This window comes from Dermacentor andersoni, chromosome 6 (assembly GCF_023375885.2).
Source record: "Dermacentor andersoni chromosome 6, qqDerAnde1_hic_scaffold, whole genome shotgun sequence".
In the NCBI taxonomy this organism is placed as follows: domain Eukaryota; kingdom Metazoa; phylum Arthropoda; class Arachnida; order Ixodida; family Ixodidae; genus Dermacentor; species Dermacentor andersoni.
Genome location: NC_092819.1, coordinates 83798283 through 83821510, shown reverse-complemented (window position 1 = coordinate 83821510; position 23228 = coordinate 83798283). Strand labels below are relative to the sequence as shown.

General features: G+C 46.1%; 2 long non-coding RNA genes across 2 annotated transcripts; both read left to right on the top strand.

Moving 5' to 3' along the window:
* Nucleotides 1-456: 456 nt before the first annotated feature.
* On the top strand, nucleotides 457-15240 carry LOC129382378 (uncharacterized). The gene is made up of 3 exons (XR_008610446.2): nucleotides 457-541; nucleotides 8461-8546; nucleotides 15198-15240. It is a non-coding gene; the product is annotated as an uncharacterized lncRNA (long non-coding RNA).
* A 3271-nt stretch (nucleotides 15241-18511) lies between these two features.
* LOC129382377 (uncharacterized) lies at nucleotides 18512-20378 on the top strand. The gene is made up of 2 exons (XR_008610444.2): nucleotides 18512-18612; nucleotides 20042-20378. It is a non-coding gene; the product is annotated as an uncharacterized lncRNA (long non-coding RNA).
* The last annotated feature ends 2850 nt before the right edge of the window (nucleotides 20379-23228 follow it).

Here is a 23228-nt window from a genome sequence, read left to right as displayed (position 1 = left end):
CTTCTTTTACAATGTGCCGTCTTAAAACAGAGAATCCTGTAGACCATTCCTAATGTTGCTTACACGTTCTCATACCTGTTATTCCCGACAGCTCTACGGCTTAAACGTTTTGCTGTTATTTGCCACGCATGTGGTGGTTGCAGGTTGCGTGGGCTGGGCATTGTGTTCGAGATTACGTGTCACTTTGCGCCGGAATTTCGCTCTATTGACACATCAAGTTCCATCGCTAAGGCATCTGACATGCTAATGCACAGCTTTCTGTAGTAAAAAGCTAATGAATAACTACAATGACACTTAGAGGCGAACGTTTAGCTTCGGTGGAAGCGCATGGCATGTCCCGTGAACGAATTCAAACAGAGCGAGCAGAATGCCAGCTGGGCCCTGTCACTTTCGCCTTTCCCTGCAGTGCGCTATGTGGCTGCTGCTAGAACAGGGTGATACATAAAGACCTTTTGGCGCTTCTAGGGGTGGAACTGCCTCTGTCTCCTGATGCGCTCTCAGCCATGGAGCCAAGAAACCTTCGGCATAGCTAAAAAGTCCGGTAAGCTTCGTTTTGCATCTACGTGCGAACAGCGTTAGTTACTGCGCCTGCCTAAAGCTGACACTCTTATAGGGGAAGTGGCTTTGTAGGGAGTTTTGGAGGAAGCGTATTTCAGAAACATTTCATTGGAAGCACTCAGTCAAACGAGAACACTTCATGAAACTGAGGTTTACAAAAATTCGCAGTTCCGCTCGAAAGGCGAAGCACCGATTGCGATAGCAAATTAGTAGGTATTTGTAAGAAGTAAGAATAGTAGTTTTATCGGCCGTATAAACTTGTAAACATTCGCTTACTAACTAAATTAACAATGATAGAATATGTAAGCGTGACTGATTGAGGACGCAGAAATGAACAGACACACGGTGACAGCGCTGTCTTTGTGCGTCTGCTTCTTAGTACGTCCTTGTTCAGTCGCGTTTACACACTCTATTGTGGATTCAAACTAACTAGCCCGTCAACGTGTTTTAACAAAATTAACCAGCACGGTGTCACGCGCGCACAGGTAAACATGAACACACATCGCTCGATGACAGCGGAAACTGTCTGTGAAAACACAGGAGTTAGGAATCGCGGCAGCAGCCACGAGCCAATTGACCTTCGTGCATATGTCGCTTCAACGCGCACGAAAGGTCGAAAGCACAGCGCATACGAAGCTACCGGGACCATAGAGTTTCCTACAAAAATTACTGGAGGGAACTCTGGGGCTGCAGTCGTTCTCCTACCATGGGAATGATGGGACGTACATGGATTTGTCTGATCTTCGTGCTTGTGGATTCAGATGTTCTTGTGGCTTTGTATATTACGCTGTATAAATCTTGTTGTCGTATATTTCAGCGCAATCTGTATTCTTCGAAGTGCAGAAGACGCTGGGAACGCGGACAATTGCTATTAATTGCAATGGTACGAAAGCTAAATGGTAAATACTCCCTTTTCACACTTCCCCTTCTAACAGCCCCTGGTATACAGACAAACATAGAAGAACAGGCAGACATTTTAGGTGAATATTTTTCGGCAGTTACCAGCTCATCCAACTGCACAGAATCATTTCTTACGTACAAAAACACAGCCGAGAAACAAAGACTCCCTACAAGTGGATATACAAATGAACCATATAACAAGTTATTTACAGTTCAAGAAATCAACATGGTCTTGTCCGCTGGTAAACAGACTGCACCCGGCCCTGACGGAATACACTATCAAATGCTGTCCCATCTCTCTGAACCTGCCGTAGAGGCACTCTTAAGTTTTTTTAATAAGGTTTGGGTATCGGGTAAACTACCCGAAGCCTGGAAGAAGGCCATCATCGTTCCATTTTTAAAGCCCGAAAAACCACCAACCTCTCCCAGTAGTTACAGGCCCATAGCGCTCACCAGCTGCCTCGCAAAATCCTTTGAAAGTATCGTGAATATGAGATTAACCTTCGTGCTAGAAACCCGTGAGCTTCTCGATGTCCATCAGTGCGGTTTCAAAAAGGCATGCTCCACAACAGACCACCTGGTTCGTCTTGAAAATACTGTCCGTGAAGCCTTTATACATAAACAACAATGTCTTGCTGGTTTTTTTCGATTTAGAGAAAGCTTATGGCACAACCTGGAGGTACGGAATTCTTCACGATTTGGCTGAGCTTGGCATTCGTGGCAGGATGCTAAACTGCCTAAAAGTCTTATTGTCAAACCATTCATTCCATGTACGCCTCGGTTCAACCGTGTCGAGAATTTTCATTCAAGACAATGGAGTGCCCCAAGGGAGTGTTTTAAGCACGACCCTCTTTGTTGTTAAAATGAATTCAATCAGTAAAATAATTCCAAGGTCAATTATGTATTCAATCTATGTCGACGATCTTCAGATAGCTTGCACGTCCTCAAACATAGCAACATGCGAAAGACAAGTGCAGTTAACAATAAATAAACTTTCAACGTGGGCTGACCGAAATGGTTTCCGGTTCTCCCCACAGAAAACAGCGGCCATCCTTTTCTCGCCCAAACGTGGCCTACAGACAGATCCTAGACTATACCTGAACGAAGCGGAATTGCCGGTAAAAAGTGAACACAAATTTCTGGGCATAACTTTTGACAGAAAACTGACCTTCCTGCCACACATAAAGAACCTGAAGAAGAAAACTTCCCAATCATTAAACATATTGAAGGTGCTTTCACATAAACGCTGGGGGGCTGATAGGACCTGCCTTTTACACATCTACCGCAGTATAGTTCGCTCTTGCCTCGATTATGGGTGCATAGTATACAACTCAGCTCGACCGTCCTACCTGAAGCAATTAGATCCAGTTCATAACTCAGGTCTGCGCCTTGCAAGTGGGGCATACAGGACATCACCCATAAACAGCCTATATGTCGAATGTAACGAACCAGCCCTCGCAGATAGAAGAGCCATGCTCACATGTGCATACGTCCTAAAAACCCGTTCACTACCAAAACATCTCTGCTACTCCATAGTTATGAAGTGCCCGTCTAAGCAGCTTTTTAACAACAAACCGAATGCGATAAGACCTCTTATTCTCCGATTTGAAGAAATTTGCCAGGAATTAGGTCTTCTAGACACACTGCCTGATGTAGCCCAGAGACCCGAACCACTGCCACCTTGGCACACCTTTCCCTGTGTAGGTGACTACACACTGACACAATTTCATAAAAAGCAAACTCCACGTGAACATATAATACAAGAATTTTTGGCGCTAGACGAAAAGTACTAAGAACACACAGCATTTTATACTGACGGCTCTAAAACATCACTTTACGTCGGAAGTGCTGTAGTGCAAGATAAATGGGAAAAGGCAGTCAGGTTGCCTCAGTGCGCGTCAATTTTCTCAGCCGAATGTCATGCCATTTCGGTGGCTGTATCAAAAATAGTCGAGATGAACATTCAAAAGAGCATTATCTACACGGACTCGCTGAGTGCAATCACAGCAATGAAAGCCAGAAACGTAAGGGAACCTTTAATAGGAAATATAATCCATAACATAATAACTGCTCAAACACAAGGACAGGAAATTAAGCTTTGTTGGATACCAAGCCATCATGGAATTAGAGGCAACGAGAGAGCTGACGCGTACGCCGCTCAAGCCTGCCATAAGGATGTCAGTACTGTAAATATACCCTATGCAGATTGCATGAAGTTAGTAAAAAACAAGCTTGAAGAGAAATGGCAGGGTACATGGAATAGCGAAGAAAAGAACAAACTACATTTAGTAAAACCTATTCTAGGAGAATGGAGATCATGCAGACATCAGGAATGTTTTATAGAAGTAATTTTATGCCGCCTGCGCATCGGACACACACACCTAACACATAACTTTCTACTGACAAAACAAGACAAACCCTTACGTCAGAAATGTGGAGATGAACTCACTGTAAATCACATTTTATTCTCGTGCACACAACTCGAATGGCTAAGGAAAAAATATTTTACTGAATTTTACAATGAACGCATTCCCTTCCATCCCAGTCTACTTTTAGGAGATAAACCACTTGTAGGAACATCATCTGTTTTTAGTTTTTTGAAAGACGCAGCGATCCTAAACGAACTATAATATATCACAGAACTACTAATTCTAAAAATTCTTACCCAGCTTTTCCACGCATCTTATGATGCACCTCACCCACTTTCTCAGTCCTGAGAAGAAGGCTTAGTTCTTCATTTGATTTGTTGGGCTCCTCAGAGTCCTTGTCCGGACAAGGACCTTCGCTGAGGATACCCAATTTTTGAAATATATTATACCATTTGTTTGGCGCATGATAGCCTGAGTTGCTTATGCGCCATAAAACCCAATACAATGCAATACAATGCAATGATTGAGCTTGTCCAGCTGGCCAAATTGAAACGCGCCGAGCGTCTCAAGGCACTGGCATGCCCGCGATAAATTCATAAGGGCGCTTCATTCGCTTGCCGATACATGCGTCCGTGGCGTAATGGTTTCAATATCAGGCTTCTGTGCTAAAGTCCCTGTCTTCGAATCCTGCCGTGGGGCAATTTTAATGATGTTTATTTAATTATTTATTACGCAATACACTGTTGAAAATGACGAGTTTACAAAGTCACAAAGCCATTTGAAGCCAAAAAGGACGAAGTTTAGGCAAATCCACGTACTTCCCATAATTCCCATGCTGGGACAACCACTCCCATTGCAGCTCCCGTAGACACTAGCGCCAGAGTTCCCTCTAGTAATTTTTGTAGGAAACTGTGTGACCGGGACTACGCGCACTCTGCAAACATCGCAGATCGCTTTGAAGACGAGGCCCACGCGGTATCGCACTTTAGCATGCTTTAGCCACGTCGCAGACCGCTTTCAAGACACACGAGCGCCGGCAACGCGTCACTACGGCGTCCGCCAAAGGTGTCTACTACGACGTCCGCGATTCGCGTGCCTAACGCCGTAGGAGACGCCGCGGTTGCCTCCTCTCTATACGGAGCTTCTTCTTCTTCTTCGTGATTTTGGAGAGGGAAAATACGCTCAGTTCTGCAGCCCATATGGGAGCACGGCGCAGCGTAATGGGGAATGGGGGATACGGAGCGGCAGGTGAGGAGGACATCGAGGCACCGTAGCGGCCCCCGGAGAAGAACGCCCCTCCTCCTTCGCCTCACCCCATAATTACCCCACTGCCTCGCGCGCCACAGGAGAGGGACGCATCCGAGCCGCGTTCCTCGCTAGCGCACGCGAGATTGAACCGCGTTCGCCGGCTCACTCTCGCAAGCTTTCGCTCATACGGAACCTCACGGCGACAGCGACGGCAAAAAGGCGCCTGGGCTGCCTATATAATTGCTGTCACAATAAAACTATCGGAAATACGTCTAGTGTTTCGTTTAGGCGTATGATTTTGTTTGTCAAATTCGTTGCCGCATTTCTTGGAATCTGAACCTGGCAACGTTTACCGTAAGAACGTTATCTAGTGAGGCGAGTCTAGCAGTGTTATTCAAGTAACTGGAGGGTAGTAAATGGGATATAATAGGGCTCTGTGAGGTTAGGAGGACAAAAGAAGCATATACAGTGCTAAAAAGTGGGCACGTCCTGTGCTACTGGGGCTTAGCGGAGAGACGAGAACTAGGAGTCGGATTCCTGATTAATAGTGATATAGCTGGTAACATCCAGGAATTCTACGGCATTAACGAGAGAGTTGCAGGTCTTGTTGTGAAACTTAATAAGAGGTACAAATTGAAGGTCGCACAGGTCTACGTCCCTACCTCCAGTCATGATGACCAGGAAATCGAAAGCTTCTATGAGGACGTGGAATCGGCGATGGGTAAAGTCAAAACAAAATGCACTATACTGATGGGCGACTTCAATGCCAAGGTAGGCAAGAAGCAAGCTGGAGACAAGTCAGTGGGGGAATATGGCATGGGCTCTAGGAATAGCAGGGGAGAATTATAAGTAGAGTTTGCAGAACAGAATAATATGCGGATAATGAATATCTTCTTCCGCAAGCGGGATAGCCGTAAGTGTACGTGTAGGAGCCCGAATGGCGAGACTAGGAATGAAATAGACTTCATACTCTGCGCTAACCCTGGCATCATACAAGATGTGGACATGCTCGGCAAGGTGCGCTGCAGTGACCATAGGATGGTAAGAACTCGAATTAGCCTAGACTTGAGGAGGGAACGGAAGAAACTGGTACACAAGAAGCCAATCAATGAGTTAGTGGTAAAAGGGAAACTAGAGGAATTCCGGACCAAGCTACAGAACAGGTATTCGGTTTAACTCAGGAAGAGGACCTTAGCGGTGAAGCAATGAACGACAATCTTATGGGCATCATTAAGGAGTGTGCAATAGAAGTCGGTGGTAACTCCGTCAGACAGGATACCAGTAAGCTATCGCAGGAGACGAAAGACCTGATCAAGAAACGCCAATGTATGAAAGCCTCTAACCCTACAGCTAGAATAGAACTGGCAGAACTTTCGGAGTTATTCAACAAGCGTAAGACAGCTGACATAAGGAACTATAATATGGATAGAATTGAACATGCTCTCAGGAACGGAGGAAGCCTAAAAGCAGTGAAGAAGAAGCTAGGAATAGGCAAGAATCAGATGTATGCGTTAAGATACAAAGCCTACAATATCATTACTAATATGGATGAGATAGTTCAAGTGGCTGAGGAGTTCTATAGAGATTTATACAGTAACAGTGGCACCCACGAAGATACTGTGAGAGAGGATAGTCTAGAGGAATTTGAAATCCCACAAGTAACGCCGGAAGAAGTAAAGAACGCTTTGGGAGCTATGAAAAGGGGGAAGGCTGCTGGGGAGGATCAGGTAACAGCAGATTTGTTGAAGGATGGGCACATTGTTCTAGAAAAAGTGGCCACCCTGTATATACAATGCCTAATGACCTCGAGCTTACCTGAATCTTGGAAGAACGCTAACATAATCCTAATCCATAAAAAAGGGGACGCCAAAGACCTGAAAAATTATAGACCGATCAGCTTACTGTCCGTTGCCTACAAAGTATTTACTAAGGTAATCGCAAATAGAATCAGGAACACCTTAGACTTCTGTCAACCAAAGGACCAGGCAGGATTCAGTAAAGGCTACTCAACAATAGACCATATTCACACTATCAATCAGGCGATAGAGAAATCTGCGGAATATAACCAACTCTTATATATAGCTTTCATTGATTACGAAAAAGCGTTTGATTCAGTCGAAACCTCAGCAGTCATGAAGGCATTACGGAATCAGGTGGTAGACGAGCCATATGTAAAAATACTGAAAGATATATATAGCGGCTCTACAGCCACCGTAGTCCTCTGTAAAGAAAGCAACAAAATCCCAATAAAGAAAGGCGTCAGGCAGGGAGATACAATCTCTCCAATGCTATTCACAGCGTGTTTACAGGAGGTATTCAGAGACCTCGAGTGGGAAGAATTGGGGATAAGAGTTAATGGAGAATACCTTAGTAACTTGCGATTCCCTGATGATATTGCCTTAGTAACTCAGGGGACCAATTGCAATGCATGCTCACTGACCTGGAGAGGCAAAGCAGAATGGTGGGTCTAAAAATTAATCTGCAGAAAACTAAAGTAATGTCTAACAGTCTCGGAAGAGAAGAACAGTTTACGATAGGTAGCGATGCACTGCAAGTGGTAAGGGAATACATCTACTTAGGACAGGTAGTGACAGCGGATCCGGATCATGAGAGTGAAATAATCATAAGAATAAGAATGGGTTGGGGTGCATTTGGCAGGCATTCTCAGATCATGAACAGCAGGTTGCCATTATCCCTCAAGAGAAAAGTGTATAACAGCTGTGTCTTACCAGTACTCACGTACGGGACAGAAACCTGGAGGCTTACGAAAAGGGTTCTACTTAAATTGAGGACGACGCAACGGGCTATGGAAAGAAGAATGATGGGTGTAACGTTAAGGGATAGGAAAAGAGCAGATTGGGTGAAGGAACAAACTCGAGTAAATGACATCATAGTTGAAATCAAGAAAAAGAAAGGAAAGAAAATAAAGACGTATTAAAAAAAAACGAGAAAAAGATGGGCATGGGCAGGACATTTAATGAGGAGGGAAGATAACCCATGGTCATTGAGGGTTACGGACTGGATTCCAAGGGAAGGGAAGCGTAGCAGGGGGCGGCAGAAAGTTAGGTGGGCGGATGAGATTAAGAAGTTTGCAAGGACAACATGGCCACAATTAGTGCATGACAGGGGTTGTTGGAGAAGTATGGGAGAGGCCTTTGCTCTGCAGTGGGCGTAACCAGGCTGATGATGATGATGATGAAGTATTGATGTACATAATGTTTAGGAATATAGATTTCACAAAAGGGACATGTGGAAGATATTGCAATGACTAGCTGCACCACGCAGGAGTCTTGCTTTTGCTTCTTCTTGTTTCATCTTTCACAGTCAATGTCTCTCGCTGATAAGAGTCATTCTGCCCGTTTCCCTTTATTTTTTTTAATAACAGAGTTGGCAGCTGTGAATGCTATCATTGACTTCGTGTACGCCACCAACGCCGCCAGCGACATTCTCCTGATATGGGTCATTTACTACGTAAGTGCTGAAAGGTTTTGTATTTGGTGTCACGAAGACGAAATGTTAGCACCGACGATAAATTTACATTTGTTTCAGTCCAGTGCAATATTAGAGGGCACACGATACAAATCAGAAATGCATAACGTTCGTGCAATATTGAGTAGCCTAAACACGAAATACTTTCGTTTAGATCGGCCACCTAATTAACCACTACGATCACCTGCTTGCTTTGCCTGATTGTGCTTGTGTCACTCTCTCGTGTACCGTTTCTTCCTCAATCTTCCGTCAGCTGAAGCACTGCTTAAACAGGGTGTCCAAACTACCATGCACCAAGATTTAAAAATATGCAAATGCCACGTAGCTAGGCAGAACCAAGGTAATGTTGTTTGCCGTCTCTTGGAGATACTCACATTATTTGTTTGCATTCCGCCTAATTACATAATGCGTCTGAATTGATAGGCCAACTTCTCAAATATTATAGATGAAAAGTGTCAATGAGAAAATTGTAGGACATGAAAAACTGCCGATACAGCGTTTTGTTGATCAAGTCGTGCTACATACAAGTGTTCTTCCAAGCGTGAGAAAACCCCGCGAATACACGCACAATAGCTGCACCACTGGCCGCTCGAGGCAATTTGCGCGTGTTCGCGGGCGTCTTTCACTGTGTGCTTCAAATGCAGAACCCTCCCGTGGTGACGAATGAGGGCGTAGCCGGGGGGGTGGGTACTTGTGGCGCTTCGCTCCCCCCCCCCCCGAAATATTTTCGTGTTGTCACGCACCGCCGACACAAACAACCCCCGGCGCCGGAAATCATTCTGGATTTTGTTTAGAATACTTTTTTTGCGCTCGAACAGACATTTGGGCACAAACATTGCGATCTCGGGCTGGATTTCGGGGCGACGTCCATACAACCGGAAGTCACATAACGCAAGGAGCCGCCTCATACTAGCGCAAAGCTTCAAGAGCGATTTGATGGCGAGCTCATGGCGAGCGAGCTCGTCGCGGCTTCTCGCGGAGGCGCATGGATTTCAATTGCGAAACTTCATAGGCATAAAGTTATCATAAACTTTTGATGCGAAAGGTGCATTGACATTTTCATGCTTTAGATTTTAATTCCATAACTTTATCGGTTTAATGTTCTCATAAACATTTGACGCCAAAGGTGCATTGACTTTTCTAAAGTCGTACACCGCACCATACAACGAGAGAAGGCAAATCAACACATTATCAGAAGTTAACAAAGCACGCCACGAGGTCCGATGAGACGAAGCGTTGTGGTAGTTCATTTGTGCCGTCATGTCATACAAATTAATATCAATTTTTTTTTTTTACCTGCGCCAAAGCATCCATGTTAAGACAATAAAGTCAGCAAAGGTAACTAGGTCCTTATTTATTTTCCTACCTTGACTTTTATTCGCGAGGACACATTGAGCCTCTTCAATTTTCTTGTTCTCGCTACTTACGAGCTGCTAGAGCCAGCTTGAATTTTTCTCGGATGCGTTTTTCTCGTGTTGCCCCGACCACCACGCGGCGCACTTCGGTGCGCGTTCGTTTTTCTCTGGCCGAGTGGATTTTCGCCTGGCAGTGTTTTGGACAGTTTCTGGCTAGCAGAAGAGAAAAAGAAACAATGGTCGCTCGCCACCATCACTGTGGAGATTCGATGGATTGTAATGCGTTCGCTAGAGCGCAACGTCTCCGGAAAGTCTTGTCTCGCCGGTGTAGGACACCGAGCAGTATGCGTATGGTTCTCTGTGCACCAAGCGTATCAGGTTTTCTTCGATATTCCTTCGGTAGCCACATTAGATGCCCAAAGGAGGCATTCGATTGTGGCCAACGTGCTTTCCTTTGAGTTCTTTTTTCTTTTTTTTTTTTTTGCATTTTGGTGCCCCCGCCTGCCAAAAGAAACAAAGACATTGTTGCGTCGCAGCGAATTGTCGCTTGTTGAAAGTTCGATTTTGTTACAGCTTCTTCTTTTGCGTAAAGTAATGGGCCACGGGACGCTTCAGTTGCTAGATACTCTTTAATATATTGTTGCGAGAGCAGTTATATGGAGACTCCAGGCGCATTCCTGCTGTCGCCATCGCCCTCATGTTCCGTATAAAGTCCAAGGGCGATAACACCGTGACCGCGCGCCGCATGCTGTATATATGTGCGAGTAAAAGCGTAGGGGAAAAGGGAGGAGGGAGGTGGCATTGGTGAGCCGACGATGGTGGCTCAGTCCTGTGTGCGCAAGCGAGCAAAGCGGGGAGGAAGCGCGCCGCTCTCCGTCGAAATGACTGATATCAATGTTTCCATGCTTTTTGTCTATTTAATATGTAAAGAATATATCACGCGAACTTTACAACCATATCAGTTCCAAACCAGCGAAGCAGTGCATGCCGTTGATACGAAAAATGTACCCGCCGTGGTTCCTTAGTGGTTATGGTGTTGGGCTGCTAAGAACGAGGTGACGGGATCGAATCCCGGCTACGGCGGCCGCATTTCGTTGGGGGTGAAATATGAACACACCCGTGTAGTTAGATTTAGATGCACATTAAAAAACCCCTGGTGGTCCAAATTTCCGTAGACTCCCACTACGGCGTGCCTCATAATCGGAGAGTGGTTTTGGAACTTTAAAGAAAAAAATGTAAAGGCCATAAAATTAACACGTTGAGGAGGCATATTTTGATGAAACGTTGTCATTCAAGAACCTTGTTCACATTTTTATACATATACAACGGCCAGGCTCAATGACGCTGTCCTTTGTTCCAATATATTGCGCAGGAGCAGCGGTCACCGGTCGTGTATTGTGAGTAATCGGACTGAAATTATAGTTGCAACAGAGAGGCCATATAGAAAGCAGGAGTTCTGCAAAATACACGAGGGCGAGTAAAATGAAAGTGAGCCAATGCGAATATACGACAAATGGCGTGCTTTATTTAAAAGCAGTCTCCATGAGCATATAGACATTTGTCCCCCTGACTAACGAGTCGCGTGATTCCCGTCTTATAAAGCTTCTTGGGTTGCTGCTTCAAAGAGTCGGTAACTGACTCTGTCGCGTCATCGTCCGACACGAAGCTGGTTCCCAAAGCGGTTATTTAATTGCCCCAAAATGTGGAAGTCACAAGGTGACAGGTCTGGGCTGTATGGCGGATGTTTCAGCGTTTCCGACTTGAAGTTTGCCAGTTTAGTGTTAACCACATTAGCGATGTGGGGACGAGCATTGTCGTGGAGCAAGATGACCCCATTAGTCTATTTTCCAAGTTTTTGATCTTTATTGCGACACGCAGCCGGTCCGGCGTTTCACAATACCAGGAAACGATTGATAGCCTCTCCAGGTTTAGCAAATTCGATCAGTAATGGTCCCTAACGATCTAAAAAAAAAAGTCAACAACACATTTCCGGCAGAAATAACGCCTTTGCTTTCTTTGGGCGTGGTGAATTCGAATGCTTCCACTGTAAGCATTGCCGTCGTGTTTCAGGCTCATAATAGTGGCACCATGAATCGGCCCCGGTGACAACTGCAGACAAGAAGTCGTCACCCTCATTGTGATACCGGATCAGATGAGTCAAAGCAGCGCCGAACCTCTCCGTCTTCTGGCGGTGATTTCTATAATATTGGCATCCATTGCGCAAACAAGAGCCGATAAGCGAGATGTTCATGAATTATGGTGTGAATCGAACTTCACACGCTCTGCCAGTTCATCGATGCTTATTTTCCGTTCTTGTCTAATGAGGCCATCAGCCTTTGCAATTGTATTCGGGGTGATAGCACGGTGACTTTAGCCCGGTCTTGGATCGTCTTTACAACTTTCACGTCCTTCTTTGAACCGTTTGCTCGAACGCTTCACAGTGACCAATGAAATGCAATGTTCAACGCACACGGCAGCGATACGGCGAATAATTTCTTTTTGGGAAACGCCTTCAGCTGTGAAAAACCTCACATCACGCTGTGCAACTTTTGGAGTGTACATTATGTCACGCAACCATGTTCAACCCAGTGTGCGAGAGCATTAAAGAACATTTATCCTCACACCTGCGTGTCACTTTTGTAAATGAGAGATGCCTGTGTGCCACGTGCATGTTTCGCACATATTGAACCGAACCATTATTGCGCGAGGTGGGTAGGCTCACTTTCATTTGACTCGCCCTCGTACTTTAGAAATGCGAAGATACAATGGAATACACAAATGCGAAGATACAGCTTGATAAAGGGCAAGAAAAGTGTCACTGGAAACAAAGTTCACTGCATGTATACACAAAACCTCGCAACAAGACATTTAAATATACGTAAATGTCTTCAATAAATCTACATATATAAGGAAACGTAAATGTATATAATGCGTCAAACAAGGCAAATAAACATGTTGCGCAATCAAAGATTCACAGATCACAGAATCCTAAGCCCCCCCCCCCCCCCCCTCCATGCACTCCCCCTAATGTATCGCACGCGACGGTAGGCGGCGCGCTTCCTCCCCACTTTTCGCCCTTGCGCACACAAGACTGAGCCCCCATCGTCGGCTCACCCATGCCACCCCTTACCCCCAACGGTTTCACTCGCACATAAAGCATGCGGCGCGCGGTTACGATTTTATCGCCCTTCAATATATTTATACGGAACATCAGGGCAACGGCAGGAATGCGCCTGCATGGAGTGTCCGTATAATTGCTGGCGCAATAATATAGTAAGAGTATCCGGTAACTGACATCCCGTGGCCCATTACTTTCAGCAAAAGAAGAAGTAACAAAAGCGAACTTTAGCCATGCGACTATTCACTGCGACGCAACAATGTCTTCTTTTTGTGTGTGTGTGTGGGGGGGGGGGGGGGGAGGGGGGGGCACCGAAATGAAAAAAAAAAAACCTCAAAGGAAAGCACGTCGGCCACAATTGAAAGTGCACTTAATGAGGCTACCGAAGGAATATCAAAGAAAACGTGAGACGCTTGGTCCACAAATAACCATACGCATACTGCTCGGTATCCTACAGCGTCGAGACAAGACTTTCCGGATAGGTTGCGCTCAAGCGAACACGTTGCAATCCGTCGAGTTCCCACAGTGATGGCGGCGAGCAACCATTGTTTCTTTTTCTCGTCTGCTAGCCAGAAAACGTCCAAAACTCTGCCAGACAAAAATCCTATCGGCCAGACAAAAACGAACGCGCACTTAAGTGCGCCGCGCGGTGGTCGGGGCAACACGAGAAAAACGCGAACTGGCTCTGGCAGCCCGCGGGTAGCGAGAACAAGAAAATTGAAGAGGCTCAATGTGTCCTCGCGAATAAAAGTCAAAGTAGGCAAATAAATAAGAACCTAGTTACCTTTGATGAGTTAGTGTCTTGACATGGACACTTAGAAGCAGGTCCAAAAAATCTTGATATTCTTTTCTGTGATATGACGGCACAAATGAACCCCCACAACGCTTCGTCTCATCAGACCTCGCTGCATGCTTTGTCAATTTGTCTGATAGTGTGTTGATTTGGCTTGTCTCGTTGTATGGTGCGATGTACGACTTCAGAAATATCAATGCACCCTTGGTGTCAAATGTTTATAAGAACAATAAAAACCCACAGTGTTATGGAATTGAAAATCTAAAGCATGGAAATGACAGTGCACCCTTCGCATCAAAAGTATATGAGAATATTACGCCTATAAAGTTTCGCAATTGAAATCCATGCGCTCCATAGATTCCGCGGCCTCCGCGAGATCCCGCGACGAGCTCGCTCGCCATGAGCTCGCCATCAAAACGCTCTTGAAGCTTTCCGCTCGGATGAGGCGGCTCCTTGCGTTATGTGACACCCGGTGCATGGGCGTCGCCGCGAAATCCAGCCCGAGTTCGCGATGTTTGTGCCGAAGTGTCTGTTCCAGCGCAAAAAAAAAAAAGCATTCGAAACAAAATCCAGAATGATTTCCGGCGCCGGAGGTCGGCGGTGCATGACAGCGCGAAAATATATCGGGGGGGGGGGGGGGAGAGGGGGGGCGAGCTGAAGCCCCATAAGCACCCCGCCCCTGCCACGGCGGGTACATTTTTTATATCAGCGGCATGCACTGCTTTGCTGGTTTCGAACTCATAGCGTTGTAAAGTTCGTGCGATATTTTCTTTACATATTAAATAGACAAAAAGCATGGAACCATTGATACCACTTATTTCGGCCACAATTTTTGGGATACACGAGTATATTCTTTTATGAGAAAATACAGATTTTACTTGTCTTGACAGTGCGTAGCGTTCAAAGTTTCGTTTGCAGCATCTTTGCAGTGCAGTTAGTCATGTATTTGATCCCTCGATAAAATCTATAAGGAGGAGGCCGAGCTGTCATGTGTCCACCCCGAACGAGACTTCTGCCTACGTCACTCCATGGTGACAAGCCAGTCCTGCTGTAGATGTTCGCTTTTCTTCTCTCGCTAATAGCTCGATGAAGGAGATGCTCTATCAATCGAGAAAACATGTAAATTTTTCTTCTTATATTTGCTGACGCAGTTGTGCTCAACGTGATCAAAAGCGGCGTTAACACTTCAACCGTGAAGGGAAATTTCCCAGGGCCGCCGGGAAAACCAAAGCCTTGTTTCATGCAATACTTCCATGAGTTTTGTGAAAATCTACAGAGTTAAAAAGTAAAGCGATTACTCATAACAGTGCCTGGAATGTGCTCGTTGTCTCTGTAATGACCACGAACAAACCCTTATTTTGTCGCAGCAAACCCGTCAACATAACATGGGTGTCATGGCTGACTCGAAGGCAAGTCAATCAAAACTTTCGCAATGTAGTATTTTAAGCATAAAAGCCTTCGAACATATACGTGCCGCTTTCGCAGCTTTTGTAGCCCTTCAGTAGGACGCGCTTTCTGTCATTTCGTATCGTCTCGTCGGTTTATAAGCAAAAACTGCGAATTCTAGCGGTCGAAAATAAACAGCAACAAAGTAAAAATACAGAGCTCGATATCGCCAGCCACCAGACCTTAATAAAGGTAATGTTCATAAAAGTCATCTGCATGACCTGTAGGAACGTCCAGTACATAATGCAGTCAGTACTTGTACAAACATTGCTTTAACGGAATGTTACCAGAAGGCGCTTCACTTTTGATAACCATATAAAAAGAGCGCACACTCGGGAAAGGGGTGTGAGGGGGAAGACAGGGAGCACGAATGCCGCTCACGAGAAGCAGTTGCAGCTGTTTGCCGACGGAAGGGTCAACAGTTGATTCATAAGTGTCATGGCGATGTGGTACGTGTCACTTTTTGCATTGCCCAGCTGTATGTTAACTCTGCCAGATTCCTTATGTTGTTGTTGCGAGCAATCACGTGGACTCTCCCTGTGCATTTTTGCCGTTGTCGTCGGCATCGCCGTGATGTTCCGTATAAAGTCCAAGGGCGACAGCGCCGTCGCCGCGCGTTGTGCTCCGTCAGCAAGTGCGCATTTCGCGACCTGGCGCAAGGGGAACTGACGATCGCGGCTCACTCTCGCGCGCCATATATGAAGGAAGGCGGGGAGGCAGCGCGGGAGGCTTAGATTCCGCCGACGAGTTCGTACTTTGCACGGTAGCGCGCACCGTATCTTCAAAGGCATCTGCAGACGGCTGATACCTTTGTGCGCTCTGTGTTCTCGCCGCTCTTGCGATGGAGGGATAGACCGCACGAAGACGATTCGCTGCTGCTGCCGCGCTTCCTGACACCAGCGTCCAGCGTTTTGCAGGGAGCGTCCGCGCTCATCGAGTGCGAAGTGTTCTTGTTTGCTTGGGTGCGCTGACATTGTGTTTGTTAATTCAGTTAGTAAACAAATGTTTCCAGGTTTATACGGCCTTACTTTGTATAGTAGTCTACTAGTTTGCTATCGTAATCAATGCTTCGCCTTTCGCGCGAAACTGCAACAGTTTTGGTCTCATTAAACAAAGAAGTCGCAGTTTATTCGCTCGAAAGGCGAAGCATCGATTACGATAGCAAATTAGTGGGCAGCTATACGAAGTAAGGATGCTAGTCTTACAGGCCACATAAACTTGTAAACAAAGGCACACAGACTAAATTAACAAGCATGGTGTCACGCGCGCACAAGGAAACATGAACACATCTCACTCGATTACTGCGGAAACTCGCTGTCAAAGCGCTGGCGTGAAGGAACGCGGCAGCAGCAGCGAGCGAAGTGACATTTGTACTTTCTATGGCTTCAATGCAAAGTGAGCGCCGCGAACACACAGCATGCGCAAAGCTACGTGCAGTCGACGCACATAGACTCTGCCCACCGCAGATAGTTCTAAAGATACCGCCGCACGACCGGGCACAGCCGCCACATGCGCAGTTGCAGTCGCAGTAAAACGCCGCCCCCCTTCCCTCCCCCATCCCGTGCCTCTCAGCGTTGGGCGCCTAGCAACGTTGGGTGCCTCGCGCGCCACGGAAGACTGCGCGCATCCTCCCCGCTTTCGTCTCTTTCGCACGGGCGAGATTGAGCTGCGATCGTCGGCTCCCCCCGCACGATTTCATTCGCACATACAGCGCAGGGCGCGCGGCGACGGTGTTCTCGCCATTGGACTTTATACGGAACCTCACGGCGACGTCGACGGTAGAAATGGGCTTGGAGTGTCCATACATTTCAAGGCAATAATAAACGTCTTGCTTCACGTTTGCCTTGTCTCCAAAACCCACGCACCTAAAGAGCAGAGCTGCCGCAATTGAGAGTTCGTATTTTTGTAACGATCCTTTTCATTTCCCGTTCGTCCTTCGTCATCGACTCGGACGCCGCCGTGAAGCCGCTATTGCCGGGTTCGGTCACTCATTACGACGCGTGATAAAGGAAGAGAATGGAAAACGAAATGAAACGTTTGCAAACACGGGTCCAATAGCACGCAGCCATAATTTGCACATGTTCGTCGCTATAGAAATCATATAAACAACACGGTTGATATTAATACGAAGGCCTTCGTAGCTACTTCCCCGAATCTTTCGCATAGTCGTCGCGATAACCTACAAGCGACACCTACCATCGCGCTACAGCCAATGCAGTAGTGAGCAGATGTTTCGCCTTAACGTCAAACGTTCAATCCTGTAGATCAACAGATGGCTCTTCCAGTTTAACTTAGTACGTTCTGCTCAAAATGTCGTTACGGTGCCCTCTACTCCACGTGGTCCCTTCAGTTTGGTTCTGTTCTAATGTGAAGCAGTATTTGCCTCTTACCAAGCCACTTTATCGCGAGTAGGTAGGTTCCCGTCTCGCCTCGTTTGGTACCTCTTCAAAAAAATATATATACTTGTGCGATAGTTGCATTTAGACCAGGATCCTGGGGCTCAAAAACCCCATGATCTGCCTGTCAGGTTACATTCTGTTCTTTCAGCCGCGTGCCAACCTACTACCAACCTTACCATACTCCTTTCGATGTGGAAAGTTTGAGACTTTGCGACTGCTAGTTTGAGACTGTTGCCGTATGCGTCACTTCACGTACTAGCTATTTGTCTCTATTCGTGCAAAAGTGCGCCAGTTTAACCTCCCCCACCGCTACTTCCTTCATGGCAGCTAGTGCTTTCAGATGCCTCATCGCCTTCGGTAACGGTCTATTTCATCAGGCACACCACTTTCTGAATAGACCCAGGTCCTAACAGAACAGGCATAATACGCGTGTCATTTCCTGAATGACTACAATAAGTTAATCGTCATGCCATCGTCGTCCCCATCATCGTCAAGTCATCATCGTGCCGTCCTCCTGCCATTGTCGTCGCACATACATTCGCGTCATGCACGAAATTGCTCGCCCAACGCGGACGTGTTGCGTCATCTGGTAACACTTTGCAGAATCCCGAAGGATGCCAGATTGTCATCTACCTGCAAAATGTTTTGCATAACGTCGATTCACACTTGTGCTTGAAATTTACCCAATTTCGCTTTGCACACATATTGGTTCAGTCAAGAAGGCTGCACAAATCACAACGAATGCGCGGCTCGTAAAACTAGCGCCTCAGCCCCATTTATTAGAGAGAAATTATCCGTGATATACTGACTTCTTTACATTTGCGCGGTGCAGCTGGTGAGACGCGTTCTGAAGCTGTTCATCACATGGAACGGCTTCGCCATCTTCCTACTTTGGAGCACTTCATGCGTGACTTCAGTGCGGAGTACTCTCCTGCAAGTAAGTGTGAGAGAGTATCTGGGAAGAGTGATTGGGTGAAAGTGAGGGAAAATGGGAGACAGTGCGCGAGCGAATCGGTGAGTCCGTCGGTCAAGTAAGCGAACGAGCCGATCCAGTTCAGTCTTACACTCAGATTGTCAATTATTGAGAACTACTTCTTGGCGGAGTTGGTATTTGCTGAAAGACAGAGCCTCAGATGGACCCACACACAAAGAAAAGTTTCTACCTTTTTGGTGTGTCTTGCCAGCGGCAAATGTCTCTCAGATATGGAAGGCTGTATTTTCTTTATGAATTCGAAGAAGCAGATCTCTATTGCCAGGGCATCTGATAAGAAGAGCCGAGAAAATATGAAAGCGAAGGAAGCTGCGCTGTACTTGACACACTGCAAAGACGCCGAGGTTCGGTTAGATTCAAACGAGCCTCACAATCATTTCTCAATCATTCGGTACAAGGGTGCAAGCTACAGCTGGGATGATCTAAGCAAGAGATCTATGCACCTGCGCCTACCACTGTCAGAGCTTTGCCTGCTCAATCTCAAGCATCTCGAGCACCACAATATTCCCCGTAGCCTTCAGTGCAGTACCGTATTACTCTGAATGATGTTATATCTATGTATACTTGCGTGAACGGCCTACAGCCGGTTTCTTGTGCTTCATTAAGCGTCATGGACACTTCAAACCCCCGCAAACCTCAGATAAACCGGGCGCACTGCTCCTGGGCATTGAAACGCGACAAATTCAATGTGGAGACTACGAGATGCTCGGAAAGAGCTTCGTTTTACACACAACCTGCACTGACCTCCTGCACTGTTTTCACTCCACTGCGTCCTTGACGAGCTACGCACATTAGATCGCCCAGGGGAAGCCCCGACACTGAAGCCTGGGGGTTTGATAACTCTTAGTTGCTTTACGTGAAATATGCATGCATGCAATGATTTCGTGATGTCTGTCATGTACTGACGACACACAAAATGATCGTACCACAGATTTCTGGTACGGTTTCACTCGTGAACCAATGGCAGTCAGGCGCCATTTACGGTGACTGCGTTGCCATGCGGCCCAGAAACGCAGCCAAATTCTTCCTTTTGTCGATCGGAATTCCCTGGACAGTGCTCGCACACGTCACGGAGGCACCACCAAAATTCATGTACTTCTTGACCCGAGTCCTTTCCAAGAAGTCTTGAACATTCTTGTTCACCCACACTGTAAGGTGCCGCAGGCAGCTAGTTCGTGCACGTAGTCGAAAAGAGCATGATCATTTCCAATATTCTGCGGACTGCAAGAACGGTATTGCCCTCTCATTCTTTACAATCTATGAATTTCGGTTATTTGCATTTGAGTACGCCATCGCTTCATCAACTAAGAAAGAAAACTGAGAATAAATATGTTTAACTATTCAAAATGCCTTATCGTTTTACTGTTATCAACAGGTTCGACCCTATGCTCGAAAGGATCACACAAACGAAACACCTGAAGCCAACATCACGCCAGGTGCCCTGATAGGCTTTGAGGTGAGTCAGCCTACAACACCGTTGTATCATGCCGTAAATAGCATCCCTACAAAGGGCCAATAAAATATGAAGCTTGAATTTAAAAGGCTAGTTGAAGGCCTTTCTTTCTTTCTTATTTGTTTTTTTTTTCATTCTATGCGAAAGGCTCCTATTATGCTGAAGAGAAGCAGCGATGTTCAATACTGCTACACCAGCAACGTATATTCACCAATTATCTCCCTCATTCTCGAAATGAAAATAAACTGATTTAATTTGATTTCAAGTTGTTTCTCTAAATCTCGCACTTATCGAATAAATAGTACACCATCAGTGATGGACCTGGCGTTCGGCTGTCTAGTAAAAGTATTACTCTGTATACGTTCTCGATAGGGCGCTGCAGCGCACCCCCGAGACAGGTCCCCAGAACTGTGACTGATGTAAGACGTTAAACACGAGTCCGTCATTCATCATATACCCCGAATAAGGCGCAAGTCAAAGAGGGACCACCGCAGCCTTCAACTGAGGCTCCCAATAACTGCCTCATCTGCGAACTTCCTAATGCGTGTTCTTGCCTGCCATGTTCAAATACAGAAAAAGAATTCTCGCTCCAAGCAAGCCAGAAATCCAAGTCCAGCAATTCAATCCAATAAAGACAGAAGTTTACAGCTTGAAGTGATCAAAAGTCAGTGAACAAGGAATATCACTGCAGCCAACCTTTCGACGAGAGTTATCTTCGTCAGAACAGCAACTGCCGACGACACATCTTTTCAGAAGTGGTCACAGTTTCACAGGGGATCAGACAAACGAACTGCTGTGCAGACAGATCCTTTTTACCTTGAATTTCAGGCTTTAGACGAAAGTTCATGGCAAGAATTCATAAAAAATGTTTTGCGAAGAATTTCATAACACGAGAAAAGATCTGCGCAGTTCTTTTTCTTCCATCAATTTCAGAAACATGACAAAACTTTATTTCGCATTACACAAGCAGCAGCAGTTCGGTCGCTCGAGAAACACAGAGCAAGTAGCAACCACGCCGAAATTCCAGAGAAATGACTGCAAGGAAAGAACAGAAAGCAATCTTGGAGCTTCAGTCTAATTCGCAGAATTTCGCAATCTGGACAATTTCGCGTGTCACACGTCTCCTTATCACTAATAAACTTGCTTCTCACTTGAAGAGAGCGGGAATATTTCTTCTCGTCCTAAATTATAGCGCAACGGGAGCGCGGCTTCAGAGTGCAAATAAATTAAGCTTAAGCTCCTCTTTGTTATTTCAGGCTGAAGGACACGTTCACTTATGGACTCCGCTGGCTGTCTTCACGACAGTAGCTTTCATCAGGGTGAGTCGTGCGCTCATGCTCTTAGGAATATTGATGCGAAAGCGTCAGATGTCTCACTGAGCGGAAGAGCTGGCCTTCTGCTATGTTACACTGGAAGCATAGCGCGGGAAGGACAATCGACAAAGATAAGACAGCAAAAGCGCTAACTTAGCGTTTGTTTTGGCTTGTCTTTGTCGATCGTCCTTCCCGCGATATGCTGCCAGTGTAACTATGTATTACCAACCAGCCCAAGCCTATACTCTTCTGAAGACTACTGCGTATGTAGCGGCCTAAATTCCCAATAGCTGCGACGCCACGCCACGACCGCGCCTCGACAGTGCCCAGCGGGAGTAGCGGAACGCGAGCGCGCCAGGTGTTGCCTGAGGGGAAAGGGCATGTTGTGATGCGTACTTGCGTTCCGATAATTCAGAAGGCACGTGTGTAAAATCCGTCAGAGTTTACAATGATATCTCCGAGGACATCTCGTTGATTATTTTCGCATGCTTGCAACAAAGGCAGAACAATTATCGTCACATTTAGTTTTTATTTAGTTATGCGAGAATGTTTGAGCACGCAATAAATGTCATTGTGGATATTCCATAAATATTTTGGAATGTCTAACACGGATATCCTTGCAATGGGACCAAAAATATGTCGATGTAATGAGTGGAGGCACCCAATTCCTTGACGCACGCGACAGGACATTCGCATCTTAATGGGTGTCTCCCGAATATTCGTATTAACTTGGGACACCATTCATTCGAGACTCGCGCTTTGCGCGTAGGTCGCCGTCCTGGTGTATTGTTTCGTGGGCTACCTGGGCTTGCTGTCGGAGGCCGCCAGCGACAGCGTCTTCGATGCACCTGTGGACGCCATTTTCAGCTCGACTGCTTCATTGTCGTCAGTGCGGCCATCGTCGTCCACATTGGCCCCACGCGAATACAGGACTTCTACCAGAAACCTATCCCACGCCTCTACATCGCGGGTGGCTCAGACGAAGATTAGTGACACACAGTGAGGGCACCGCATTACTTGCGCCTTTGTTTGATTTTTCAAGTGTCACGACTTTTACCTTCAGTCACAACTTTTTGCCGTAGCGTCACTACCAAAAATGAATATCTCTCTATGACCAGGGCAGTATATCTCTTTCCTTTCTCGCCGTGGTGTGGCTTACTGTACCGACGTACCTACTGCGCCTGTATTTTTTTTTTTCTTTTTTTTTTTTGCTGTGAAGCCGCTACTGCAACCAGAATCGCTCGAAAACGTTATATGCGTGTTTTCAAGGTGTTCTGGTAGAACAGGATCATTCACAAAGTTTCTATATTGGGGAAATGAAAGACATGTTAGGAGTTATATTCAGCCGCGTTTAAAAAACCTATGTGGCCGTTATCTGCATTCTCCGAATGCAAATAACGACCATGTAGATAAGTTTCCATTCGGTGAAAATGGGGATTATGTTATTAAGTATGAGTGTTGCAGAAATTACAAGACACCTATTTGATTTTTCTTAATTTAATGCGCTTAATGAGGTTTACTCAATGTCCTCGGTGGATTCAACGAGGCACCTCACTCAGGTATGGCGAAAATAAGGAGCAGCGTGTGATGTGTAGTAAAGGTTAACAGTGTTTTGGTTAAAGGGCCCCTCACCAGGCCACATAGCAAATTTCGATTATAAGCTGGAAGTTGTTACGTGTCCTCTCTGGAGCGTTCTGCCACAAAAATTTTTCAAATCGGTTCATTAATAGCCGAGGTAGAAATATTTCAGTGCCGCGAACCCCTGGTTTCAGGAGGCGAGCGCCACTGCCAAGGAA